Raw genomic sequence first — 13,065 nt, forward strand, 5'->3', positions numbered from 1 at the left:
CTCATGCAGTGTGTATGTAAAATTGCTGTCCTCCTGAAGTCTTTATTAAAGCCAAGTTATTCCTGCAACTCGGCATGGTTCTTCCTACTGGTAACCACAAACAACAACGACTTCTTATAGAGAAACTCTTCTGTGGTTTGGCAATACTTTGAACACCACTCTTTTACTTCTTTCACCAGGAAGGCAAAGTACATTACATTTTATAAAACATAAACCTGTCAATATTGACATCAAAACCAGTTATAGGATGATGTCGGTATTGCAGACAATAATCTGCTGATATTGATTCTCATGACCTCACCAAACTGTAAGCTAGGATAATTGAATCAAAACCATCAATGCAAGATACAAAACATAAACGTTCTTCACCGAGAAAAAAAAAAAAAACTGCAACGTGAACCTATTTTACTCGGACAAAAAAACGGGTTCAAGCTTTGTCTTGTAAAAAATAATGGTAGTACCCTGCCTCTCGCTCCAAGTCAGCTGGGATAAGCTCCAGCTCCCCAGTGACCCAAATGAGGGCCTTGTTTATGGGCACCTGAGAAAAACAGATGGATTTTGTCAAATTGAAAGGGTATTTTTCTCTTTTTGACCAGCAGATGCCAGTGTTTCCAAACCCTACAACTTCATCCTTCTGCTTTTGACCAAAGAAGCGACTTGTCACTCCCTCCGGGCTAACCGGATATCACAATGTTTAGATGCTTTCTTTTGGTAAAATTTATATTTTAACACATCAAAACAGCATTATTTAGTTGAAAATAACTTAACCGGATACTTTTTATGCGCTTTGCACCACAAAAGTACTGTAAAACAAATGAACATAAATTGATAAAAAATATTTGAAACATATAGGGTGGCTTATTGCAGAGGTGTGGACTTGAGTCACATGACTTGGACTCGAGTCAGACTCGAGTCATGAATTTGATGACTTTAGACTCGACTTGACAAAATGTAAAGAGACTTGCAACTCGACTTAGACTTTAACATCAATGACTTGTGACTTCACTTGGACTTGAGCCTTTTGACTTGACAAAACTTGCTACTTTCCCCAAAACCCAAAGATTAAAAAGTTATTCAGGAGCGCTCCGTATCTTTCTTTGTGTACATGTGTGTCTGTCAGCGTGTGTGCTGCCTGTCAGTACAACATCCAATCAAATTAGATCCACGTTGTTTTCATCCCACAGCATTTATCCAATCAAATTTCAGGACAACCAACGAAGGAGAGCTGTCAAACAACGCGCCAGTGAGGAAAAATTTGGCCAAAGATAGTTTCGTTCGGGTATTAAAGTGAGGAAAAATTTGGCCAAAGATAGTTTCGTTCGGGTATTAAAACTACGAGTTGGTCAACAAAAAACGAATTGCAGTATGCAAAACATGCGGTTCGAAGATTACAGACCGAGACGCAGCAATATCCAACTTCATTCGACATTTGAAGTTGCGCAAGGAAGGGTAAGTTTTGAATGTAAGCTAACGTTTATTGGCTAAGTAACGTAACTTTTTTTTGCTGTGCAGTTAAATCAGTGAGGCTGTAAACACACTGCTAACGTTATAACCATAGACATCTTATAAGTAGACGCAGCATCGAGCGCTACTGCCTACTGGCGCTGACGAGACGCGGGGCCGCCATCTTGGAGTGGTGATCCGCTCCACTCAGTGCAATTCATTTGGCAGGAGCAATGAACTGTCAGCGCATTTAATTAATCTTACCTCACTGAATACCACTGATTTTCACGCGCTTTTTTGTCATACGTGTAGCTATGATAAGGGACACATGTTTTGGCGTGTTTTATTATTCATAGTTGCTTAACAGTAATATGATATTCTTATATGCTATAAGTGACCAGTGTCCGAGATCAAAACTGGGAATATAATTCCAGAGAAGGGGAAAAAAATGGTCAGCTATTTTTAAGTTGAAGAAGCAATATGATTAGGTTATATATACATGCGTATATCCTACATAAACAATGTATGAATACATTAGATATCTATATATTTTAGGGACCTATAGACTGTATCTCTGTTGCTGTAGCAGCAGAGAGTTTATTCTGTCTTGACACTTTGTATTGATATTTTATATTACATTCTTCCCTTAAATGATAATGTTTACAGTGATTGTTTTACATGTAGGTCACCCACATCTGCGGTCCTCTCCAAGGTTTCTCATAGTCATTCACATTGACATCCCACTGGGTTGTGAGTTTTTCCTTGCCCTTATGTGTGGTCGGGGGTGGGGCGGGGGCGGGACGGCGGGGCGGGGGTGTGGTTGGGGCGGGGCGTGGTTAAGAGGGGAGGAGTATATTTACAGCTAGAATTCACCAACTCCAGTATTTCATATATATATATATATATATATATGTATGAAATACATGACTTTCAGTGAATTCTATATATATATATATTTATATTTATTTTATTATACATATAAATAAAATAAATACTTCAATTTCAGTGTTCCGGAGGCTATCCAGTAGATGGCAGTATTGTCCTGTTTAAGAGTGTCACAACATTGCTGTTTACGCAGACGAACTGCTTTACGGTAGACGAAAACGTGACTGCTGTTGTTGTGTGTTGTTACCGCGCTGGGAGGACGTTAATGAAACTGCCTAACAATAAACCCACATAAGAAACCAAGAACTCGCCCTCGAACATTCTACAGTTATAACGTGATTGGGCAATTTATATCGTGGGAAAGTGGACATGAAAACAGACTGTCGCCGCTGTCCCCACTCAGGTCCGCATGGAGCTGGAGGGGGCGTGGCCTCCAGCTCCGGCTGAATTCCAGGAGATTTTCGGGAGAAAATTTCTTCCGGGAGGTTTTCGGGAGAGGCGCTGAATTCTGGGAGTCTCCCGGAAAATCCGGGAGGGTTGGCAAGTATGGTTTAGGCTGCTCGCCGGCTCTTCATCACCACTTCAAGATGGCAGCCGAATTTCTCGCGTCACAGCAGCTAATGCTGCGTCTACTTATAAGATGTCTATGGTTATAACGTCATTGCAAACACGACAATCTGTTGCATCCACTGCACTTCGCTACCTTATTCATACTTTTTGTCAAGTGATTTTTTTTAAGCAGGGTTGCATGAGGACCTACACATAACGTTACATTAGTCAATGCATCACACACAGTAACGTAACGTTAAACGGTGGTCAGCATCACCGCGTATTTTAGCCACCTACAAAAAGACAAACATAGTCAAATAAAGGTCAGTTAAAATGTATACTATATTAAGAATATGTGTACATACATAGGGCCCTGACATCTAAAAAGTACAACTCTGTTCATTGTTATGTTCATGTATTTGTTATGTTTTTTATGTGCACGCAAAAATAAACACACATGCAGTATGAGATGAGATCAATGAGATAAGGTAAGAACAGGATAGAAACTGCTGTGGAACTAGTTACAATGCAATATGCCATGGAAATACAATGTTAACACTTTTGTGCAAATAAGTACAGTTGCACTTGTTTTTTCAAATGTGTTTATTCTGTAAAGGAATGAGTTAAATGTTTAAAATTGTTTAAACTATTAAAATGACTGGTTAATAGTGCTATTATGAATTGCAATGTCAGTACTATTTTCTTTCCTGCTATTTCAAATGCACTTGTTTTAATAAATAAATACAGCGTTTTAAAAGCATACACAATATGTGTAAATATATTAGTCTGTGGTTAAAAGGACTTGAAAGGACTCGAAACCCAAAATGCAGGACTTGGGACTTGACTTGAGACTTTCCAGTCTTGACTTTCAGGACTTGCCTGTCTTGACTCAGGACTTGACTCGGGACTTGAGGGCAAAGACTTGAGACTTACTTATGACTTGCAAAACAATGACTTGGTCCCACCTCTGGCTTATTGGCAATTTTTTGTTACTGATTCGATACAAGTAAATACGGGGCCAGTAATGCAGGTACCAGAGGTGGGACCAAGTCATTGTTTTGCAAGTCACAAGTAAGTCTCAAGTCTTTGCCCTCAAGTCTCGAGTCAAGTCCCGAGTCAAGACAGGCAAGTCCCGAGTCAAGTCCATGGTCAAGACTGGAAAGTCTCAAGTCAAGTCCCAAGTCCTGCATTTTGAGTTTCGAGTCCTTTCAAGTCCTTTTAACCACAGACTAATATATTTACACGGATTGTGTATGCTTTTAAAACGCTTTATTTATTTATTAAAACAAGTGCATTTTAAATTGCAGGAAAAAAAATAGTGCTGACATTGCACTTAATAATAGCACTATTAACCAGTCATTTTAAACATTTAACTCATTCCTTTACAGAATAAACACATTTGAAAAAACAAGTGCAACTGTACTTATTTGCACAAAAGTGTTAATATTGTATTTCCATGGCATATTGCATTGTAACTAGTTCCACAGCAGTTTCTATCTTGTTCATACCTTATCTCATTGATCTCATCTCATACTGTATGTGTGTTTATGTGTGCGTACACATGAAAAACATAACAAATACATGAACATAACAATGAACAGAGTTGTACTTTTTAGATGTCAGGGCCCTACGCAATATGTACACATATTCTTAATATAGTATGCATTTTAACTGACCTTTATTTGACTATGTTTGTCTTTTTGTAAGTGGCTAAAATACGCGGTGCTGCTGACCGCCGTCTAACGTTACGTTACTGTGTGTGATACATTGACTAACGTAACGTTAAGTATAGGTACCTCATGCAACCCTGCTTAAAAAAAATCACTTGACAAAAAGTATGAATAAGGTAGCGAACCGCAGTGGACGCAACAGATTGCCGTGTTTGCAATGACGTTATAACCAGAGACATCTTATAAGTAGACGCAGCATTGGCTGCTGTGACGCGAGCAATTTGGCCGCCATCTTGAAGTAGTGATGAGGAACCGGTGAGCAGCCTAAACTGACAGTTGACAGGTAGAAAACAAAGATGCGGGGCTGGTGTTCAGCGTTTTCCTGCTCAAATGAGCGGACTGTTGAAAATAGGAATCGGGGGATTACTTTTCATAAGTAAGATTTAACATTAACGTACGGTACTATTGGTTGTATTTTGTGAAAATAATATTACCACAGAGTTGAGAAGGTGCAAAGATCTTCAATATTTGTATGTGAAAATCACAAATAAATCTTCTGAGGGAGGATGACCCCCCTACAGGGGTTTGGTTTACAAACTTTCAGCCCCACCTAAAACAAAATTCACCAACCGCCACTGATTATGATGCATTCTCATTTTAGGCAAAATATAAGATAATACTTTCTTAACAGTATAATTGTAACCAGGAATAAGTCTTCAAGTAACAATATTCAAATACTAACATTGTTGGGTAAAACAGAATTTGGTTTTATTCTGAATCCAGTGAAACAAATTGGTGGTTTTAGCTAAAATAAAGACTTTCAGGTGTTTATGTATGTTTATGTTTAAGTGTTTGGCAGACGCTTTTATCCAAAGCGACATACATAAAAAATACATATAAAACAATCACTGTAAACATTATCATTTAAGGGAAGAATGTAATACAAAATATCAATACAAAGGGTCAAGACAGAATAAACTCTGCTGCTGCAGCAACAGAGATACAGTCTATAGGTTCCTATGATATACAGATATCTAATGTATTTATACATTGTTTATGTAGGATATACGCATGTATATATAACCTAATCATATTTTTTCTTCAATTTAAAAATAGCTGACCGTTTTTTCCCCCTTCTCTGGGATTATATTCCCAGTTTTGATCTCGGACGTCTGGTCACTTATAGCATATAAAACTATTATATTACTGTTAAGCAAACTATGAATAATAAAACACGCCAAAACATGTGTCCTTTATCATAGCTACACGTATGACAAAAAAAACGTGTGAAAATGAGTGGTATTCAGTGAGGTAAAATGAATTAAATGCGCTGACAGTTCATTGCTCCTGCCAAATGAATTGCACTGAGTGGAGCGGATCACCACTCCAAGATGGCGGCCCCGCGTCTCGTCTGCGCCAGTAAGCAGTAGCGCTCGATGCTGCATCTACTTATAAGATGTCTATGGTTATGACGTTAGCAGTGAGTTTACAGCCTCACTGATTTAACTACACAGCAAATAAAAGTCACGTTACTTAGCCAATAAACGTTAGCTTACATTCAAAACTTACCCTTCTTTGTGCATCTTCAAATATCGAACAAAGTTGGAAGTTGTTGCGTCTCCGTCTGTAATATTCGAACTGCATGTTTAGCATACTGCAATTCGTTTTTTGTTGACCAAGTCGTAGTTTTTATACCCGAACAGGCCAACTTTGGTATTAATTTTCCTCACTGGCGCGTTGTTTGACAACTCTTGTTCGGTGATTGTCCTGCAATTTGATTGGCTGAATGTTGTGGGCTGAAAACAACGTAGATCTAATTTGATTGGCTGTTGTACTGAGAGCACACACGCTGACACGCAGCACACACGCTGATAGACAGACACGTACAAAATGAAAGGAACGCAGCGCTCCTGAATAACTTTTTAAACTTTGGGTTTGGGGGAAAGTAGCAAGTCATGTCAAGTCAAAAGGCTCAAGTCCAAGTGAAGTCACAAGTCATTGATGTTAAAGTCTAAGTCGAGTTGCAAGTCTCTTTACATTTTGTCAAGTCGAGTCTAAAGTCATCAAATTCATGACTCGAGTCTGACTCGAGTCCAAGTCATGTGACTCGTGTCCACACCTCTGGCAGATACCGATAATGACACCGGTCGCTCAGAGCTTTACATTTTTAGATATCATCGAAGGATTTTGTGGTTTTGCCTTACATCTTTTTAAATCATGGTTATAATAAAAAGTAAACCACATTACGTCAGGATTTCCATATTAAAAGGCTAAAAGCCCAATCGCAATATTTTCTTAACTTGTTTTAGATACGATACGAATGACACCTTATAAATGCATCACACTTATTAAATGGATATAAAATGGCCTTCAATGGCAAAATAAAAGTGTTTAAAAAATGAGCGCGCTTACCTGTGACACTGACTTTTCGGAGAAACAATATCCGGGTATAGTCACATGAATGTCACACGGCAAACAATCCAAAATGTAGTTTTTTAATCGAACAACTAAACACACAAACAGCACTTATTGACAATATACAATCACATCAAGATACTTGCAACACATTTCAAAGTTCCCTACATTGCCAGGGAACTTTATACGAACACAAAATGTTGAAGAGAGTAAAGTAAGAGACAATACAAACAGATTAAAATTATAATAATTATACATTGAATAAATAACTAATACAAAAATTGGGCTCATCTAAAACAATTAAAACAATTTCAAGACAATAATTTAAGGGATTTTATATTTTAAACATTTTTCAAGATTTTATCAATAATTTGTTATTTTTATTTTTATTTATTTATTTTTTAACTTGAAATGCATTTATTTATTATTAAAGATTAAGCTATCAAGTCAGTCAAAGTATTGCCTTTTTTGTCAAATTAACGTAATTAAAACGACATGATCATAAAAATTACTTCGTTGCCAAATTGTACCACGTGACCGCTTCGGGACGAGATTCGGATATGCCAGGAGATTCGACAACTCATAAACCACCCAAGCTCCATTAAAAATGTGGGCTTTTGAAGAATAGGGAGAATAAAAATAGTTTATAAAATGCCACCAAAATCAAAGGACGACAAACTGAATCCAAACAACAATGTAAAAAATATTAATTTACTACTGTGTAATTGTGACGTCATCAGAACTTTAGCAGCATGATGGATGAGGTGGTGACTTGTCCAGGGTGTACCCCGCCTTCCGCCCGAATGCAGCTGAGATAGGCTTCAGCACCCCCCGCGACCCCAAAAGGGACAAGTGGTAGAAAATGGATGGATGGATGGCTACGAGCATCCGCCTCTCTTTCCACTAGACGTAGGTTCGATTATCGGCAAGGTTAGTTCTCAAATGTGTTTTTTTTTTCAGTCTATACATTATATTTATCAAAGTAACGCATTCTGCATTCATTGTTTTTTAACCAGCTACCAGAAATCCATAGGTGAATGATGGAGAGGTATTGTCGAAAAATAAAATAAAAAAAGGATCGCCTAAATATAACACATAAAACATATTTTATTATACTTTGTTAAAGGCCTACTGAAAGCCACTACTACCGACCATGCAGTCTGATAGTTTACATATCAATGATGAAATCTTAACATTGCAACACATGCCAATACGGCCGGGTTAACTTATAAAGTGCAATTTTAAATTTCCCGGCAAACTTCCGGCTGAAAACGTTTCGATATGACGACGTTTGCGCGTGATGTCAACTGTTGAAGCGGAAGTATTCGGAGCCCATTGAATCCAATACAAAAAGCTCTGTTTTCATCTCAAAATTCCACAGTATTCTGGACATCTGTGTTGGTGAATCTTTTGCACTTTGTTTAATGAACAATGGAGACTGCAAAGAAGAAAGTTGTAGGTGGGATCAGTGTATTAGCGGCGAACTACAGCAACACAACCAGGAGGACTTTGAGGATAGCAGACGCGCTAGCTGAACGACCTCACCTTGACTTCCTCCGTCTCCGGGCCGCCGACCGCATCGGTGATTGGGTGAAGTCCTTCGTCATATCGTCGATCGCTGGAACGCAGGTGAGCACGGGTCGTGATGAGCAGATGAGAGCTGGCGTAGGTGCAGAGCTAATGTTTGTAGCATAGCTCTGTCGAGGTTCCGTAGCTAAGTTAGCTTCAATGGCGTCGTTAGCAACAGCATTGCTAAGCTTCGCCAGTTACCAGTTACATGTCCAGAGTTTGGTAGTATTGTTGATTTTCTGTCTATCCTTCCAGTCAGGGGCGTATTTGTTTTGTTTCTATCTGCAGTTAAGCCCGATGCTATCACATTAGCTCAGTAGCTAAAGTGCTTCACCGATGTGTTGTCGTGGAGATAAAAGTCACTGTGAATGTCCATTTCGCGTTCTCGACTCTCATTTTCAAGATGATATGGTATCAGAGGTGGTTTAAAATACAAATCCGTGATCCACAATAGAAAAAGGAGAGTGTGGAATCCAATGAGCCCTTGTACCTAAGTTACAGTCAGAGCGAAAAAAGATACGTCCTGCACTGCACTCTAGTCCTTCACTTTCATGTTCCTCATCCACGAATCTTTCATCCTCGCTCAAATTAATGGGGTAATCGTCGCTTTCTCGGTCCGAATCGCTCTCGCTTCTGGTGTAAACAATGGGGAAATGTGAGCAGCCCTTCCTCCGGTGACGTCACGCGACTTCCGGTAGGGGCGAGGCTTTTTTTAATCAGAGACCAAAAGTTGCGAACTTTATCGTCATTGTTCTATACTAAATCCTTTCAGCAAAAATATGGCAATATCGCGAAATGATCAAGTATGACACATAGAATGGATCTGCTATCCCCGTTTAAATAAAAAAAAATCATTTCAGTAGGCCTTTAATTTACCTAGCAAAACCGTTTAGTCAAACATTTATTGTCATTTATTGTCATTTCCAAGAGCCATAACAGACGCAACATTTCAATGCATCCCACTTTATGTGGTTAAGATACAGTTGTTTGTAATTATACATTTGACCAGCAGGTGGTGTCTTGTGCCGAAGCATGCGTTGAAGCTTCAAGAAATTCTCCAACCAACTGGCTCAAGTGCAGCCCCCGCGACCCCTGAAATGGACAAGCGGTAGAAAATGGATGGATGGATGGATGGGTTCAATGCCTCACGAGGTTTCATCTGACCGGCACTACAATGTATCGTCAGTATTTCCTGTCACAGTCTAATAATAAAGTTAATAAAGTTATCTTTTTTTCCTTTTTTGTTTCTATATTGATAAGGATACCATGTTATGCAGAGGTGTACTTATAACAATTTTATAGAAAAATTGTACTATTTATTGTATGTTTCCTTTTTTGTAGGAGGGGCCTAACAGAAAATAATTGAGAAGCACTGAACAGTTTAATTGACGATGGCGTAGAGCAGTTTTCGCTTCCAGGCTCCGCCCACTATGAATAGGTACAAATAATTATTGACCAATTCATCACTTCAGGGTGTTATCAACATCATCATTTGTAACAATTAGGATAAAAATCTGAACTTGTGGAGCCGAGTTAACGTTTTGTCAGGAAGTGGTGGTGACGAACCCCAAGATGCAGAAATGGCAGGCTTGGTGCAGGAAAACATGATTTTAGTGTCCAAAAAATGCAAGGAAAACACGAACCAGAAACCAGAAAACAGGCAAACTTGGGACAGCAAACAGGAACCAGGAACCAGGAAGAACTGGAGACAGCAAACAGTCGAAAGCGTTCAGCATACAGGAACAGTCCACGGCATACAGCTCCAGCACTGACTGGAGGGACAGGCAGGTATAAATAGGAGCCTGATTGGCAATTACCACCAGGTGTGCCAGACTGCCAATCAGGTACAGGTGAGGGAAACAAGCGCTCAGTGGGACATGCAGGAAAAAGAACCAAAATAAAAGCGCTGACAGGAAATAAAACAAACAGAGAAAAAAACAAAACATAACCAACTGTCAGTGAGAATCCTGACACGTTTCGTGTTTTGTGTCGAACCATCAGATCAAAGTTGGGCACCATGCCACGCCCACATCCTATGGCGTAGGCAAAATGTATTCTCATTTTGTCATAGATCGTCAGTTTAATATCTGATCATCTAAAGTGATGTTGGTGATGGCGACGAGCAGTTTTCGCCCCACTATGAACGGGTACCAATAGATACTGACCCATACGGCAATTCAGGGTGACATCATCCTCATTTGTACCAATGATTATTAAGATTTGAATTGTTCAAGCCCAATTATCCAAGTTTTGTGTTGTCTAAAATGTTGTTGTAAGCCATGAGATCAAAGTTTGGCTCCATGCCACGCCCACATCCTATGGCGTAGGCAAATTTCCTTCGCAATTTATCATCGCCCATATGTCTTGTATCTTTCATTTTAACCGCCGCTCATTTGGTCCAAGTCCCTTGAAGGAGTTCCTTTAAAGTACGACCCCTGTTTTGAGCCTAAAACTGGCCGATAGAAACCAAGATGGCCGACTTTCTGTTTATTTTCAAATATAAAAATCCCGTAGCTAAGTTAGCTTCAATGGCGTCGTTAGCAACAGCATTGTTAAGCTTCGCCAGGCTGGAAAGCATTAACCGTGTAGTTACAGGTCCATGGTTTAATAGTATTGTTGATTTTCTGTCTATCCTTCCAGTCAGGGGTTTATTTCTTTTGTTTCTATCTGCAGTTAAGCCCGATGCTATCACATTAGCTCTGTAGCTAAAGTGCTTCGCCGATGTATTGTCGTGGAGATAAAAGTCACTGTGAATGTCCATTTCGCGTTCTAGACTCTCATTTTCAAGAAGATATAGTATCCGAGGTGGTTTAAAATACAAATCCGTGATCCACAATAGAAAAAGGAGAGAGTATGGAATCCAATGAGCCAGCTTGTACCTAAGTTACGGTCAGAGCGAAAAAAGATGCGTCCTGCACTGCACTCTAGTCCTTCACTCTTACGTTCCTCATCCACGAATCTTTCATCCTGGCTCAAATTAATGGGGTAATCGTCGCTTTCTCGGTCAAGAATCGCTCTCGCTGCTGGTGTAAACAATGGGGAAATGTGAGGAGCCTTTCAACCTGTGACGTCACGCTACTTCCGGTACAGGCAAGGCTTTTTTTTATCAGCGACCAAAAGTTGCGAACTTTATCGTCGATGTTCTTTACTAAATCCTTTCAGCAGAAATATGGCAATATCGCGAAATGATCAAGTATGACACATAGAATGGATCTGCTATCCCCATTTAAATAAACACATTTCATTTCAGTAGGCCTTTAAGGTCTGTATCCAGGGGTGACTGTAATGTTCCAAAAAGAAAGTCTGCCTTCTCCCGATCAGCCTTTTCATATCAAGCCATCAAAGAATGGAATGGACTCCCAGACAATCTAAAGAACAACTCTAGTTTTCACAGCTTCTCACAAGCAGTCAAAGACTGGCATTTAGACCACCAGTCCTGCTCACATTAGCAATACCAGACAGGCAGTTGAACATCAGATGATAACCTGGCGGGAGCAGTCTGATGGCCACCAGGGTACCATTCCAGTCTGGTAACATCGCAAACTTTTTTATGTATGCAATATCAATGGGGTATATAGCTATTGAATGATACCCTTATGGGTATCATCTGATGGCTACTGCACTGTATGTGGACTTTCATAAAAACTGCTGCACTTTATATACTTCTGCACTTTAAATGAAGCTGCTAAAATACTGTAACTTGACCGCCCACTGATTTGTAATTCACATACCCTTTATGCATTGTATTTGTATTTTAAATTGTTTATCATGGTGTAATTTTTATATTGTTGTGTATTTTCAATCATGTTTAATTTTATTGTGGATGTTATGCGCCATAAAAGGACTACAGATAGAAATTAGCATTGTGCTAAGTCTGGTGCAGCCATCTTTTTAATGTAACTGCACATTGTCCTTCAAATAAACAAATACAAACAAACAAAAAGAAAGATTACCTCCAAATTCTTCAGGACAACCAAATGACCCCAAACACACGTCAAAAGTGGTAAAGGAATGGCTAAATCAGGCTAGAATTAAGGTTTTAGAATGGCCTTCCCAAAGTCCTGACTTAAACGTGTGGACAATGCTGAAGAAACAAGTCCATGTCAGAAAACCAACAAATTTAGCTGAACTGCACCAATTTTGTCAAGACGAGTGGTCGAAAATTCAACCAGAAGGTTGCCAGAAGCTTGTGGATGGCTACCAAAAAGCACCTTATTGCAGTGAAACTTGCCAAGGGACATGTAACCAAATATTAACATTGCTGTATGTATACTTTTGACCCAGCAGATTTGGTCACATTTTCAGTAGTTCCATAATAAATTCATAAAAGAACCAAACTTCATGAATGTTTTTTGTGACCAACAAGAGTAAAATATTGAATTGTATTGTATTGGAAGTGCCTCAATGTGTTTGTACATTATGTATGTTCATTGTTAAAGAAAAAACAAATAAATAAAAAAAGGTAATATTATTATTTAAAAAAATACCACATGATGGCGCCATTCATCCTTACGTTTCGCAATTATCAGCTGCA

This window comes from Entelurus aequoreus, linkage group LG17 (assembly GCF_033978785.1).
Source record: "Entelurus aequoreus isolate RoL-2023_Sb linkage group LG17, RoL_Eaeq_v1.1, whole genome shotgun sequence".
Lineage (NCBI taxonomy): Eukaryota > Metazoa > Chordata > Actinopteri > Syngnathiformes > Syngnathidae > Entelurus > Entelurus aequoreus.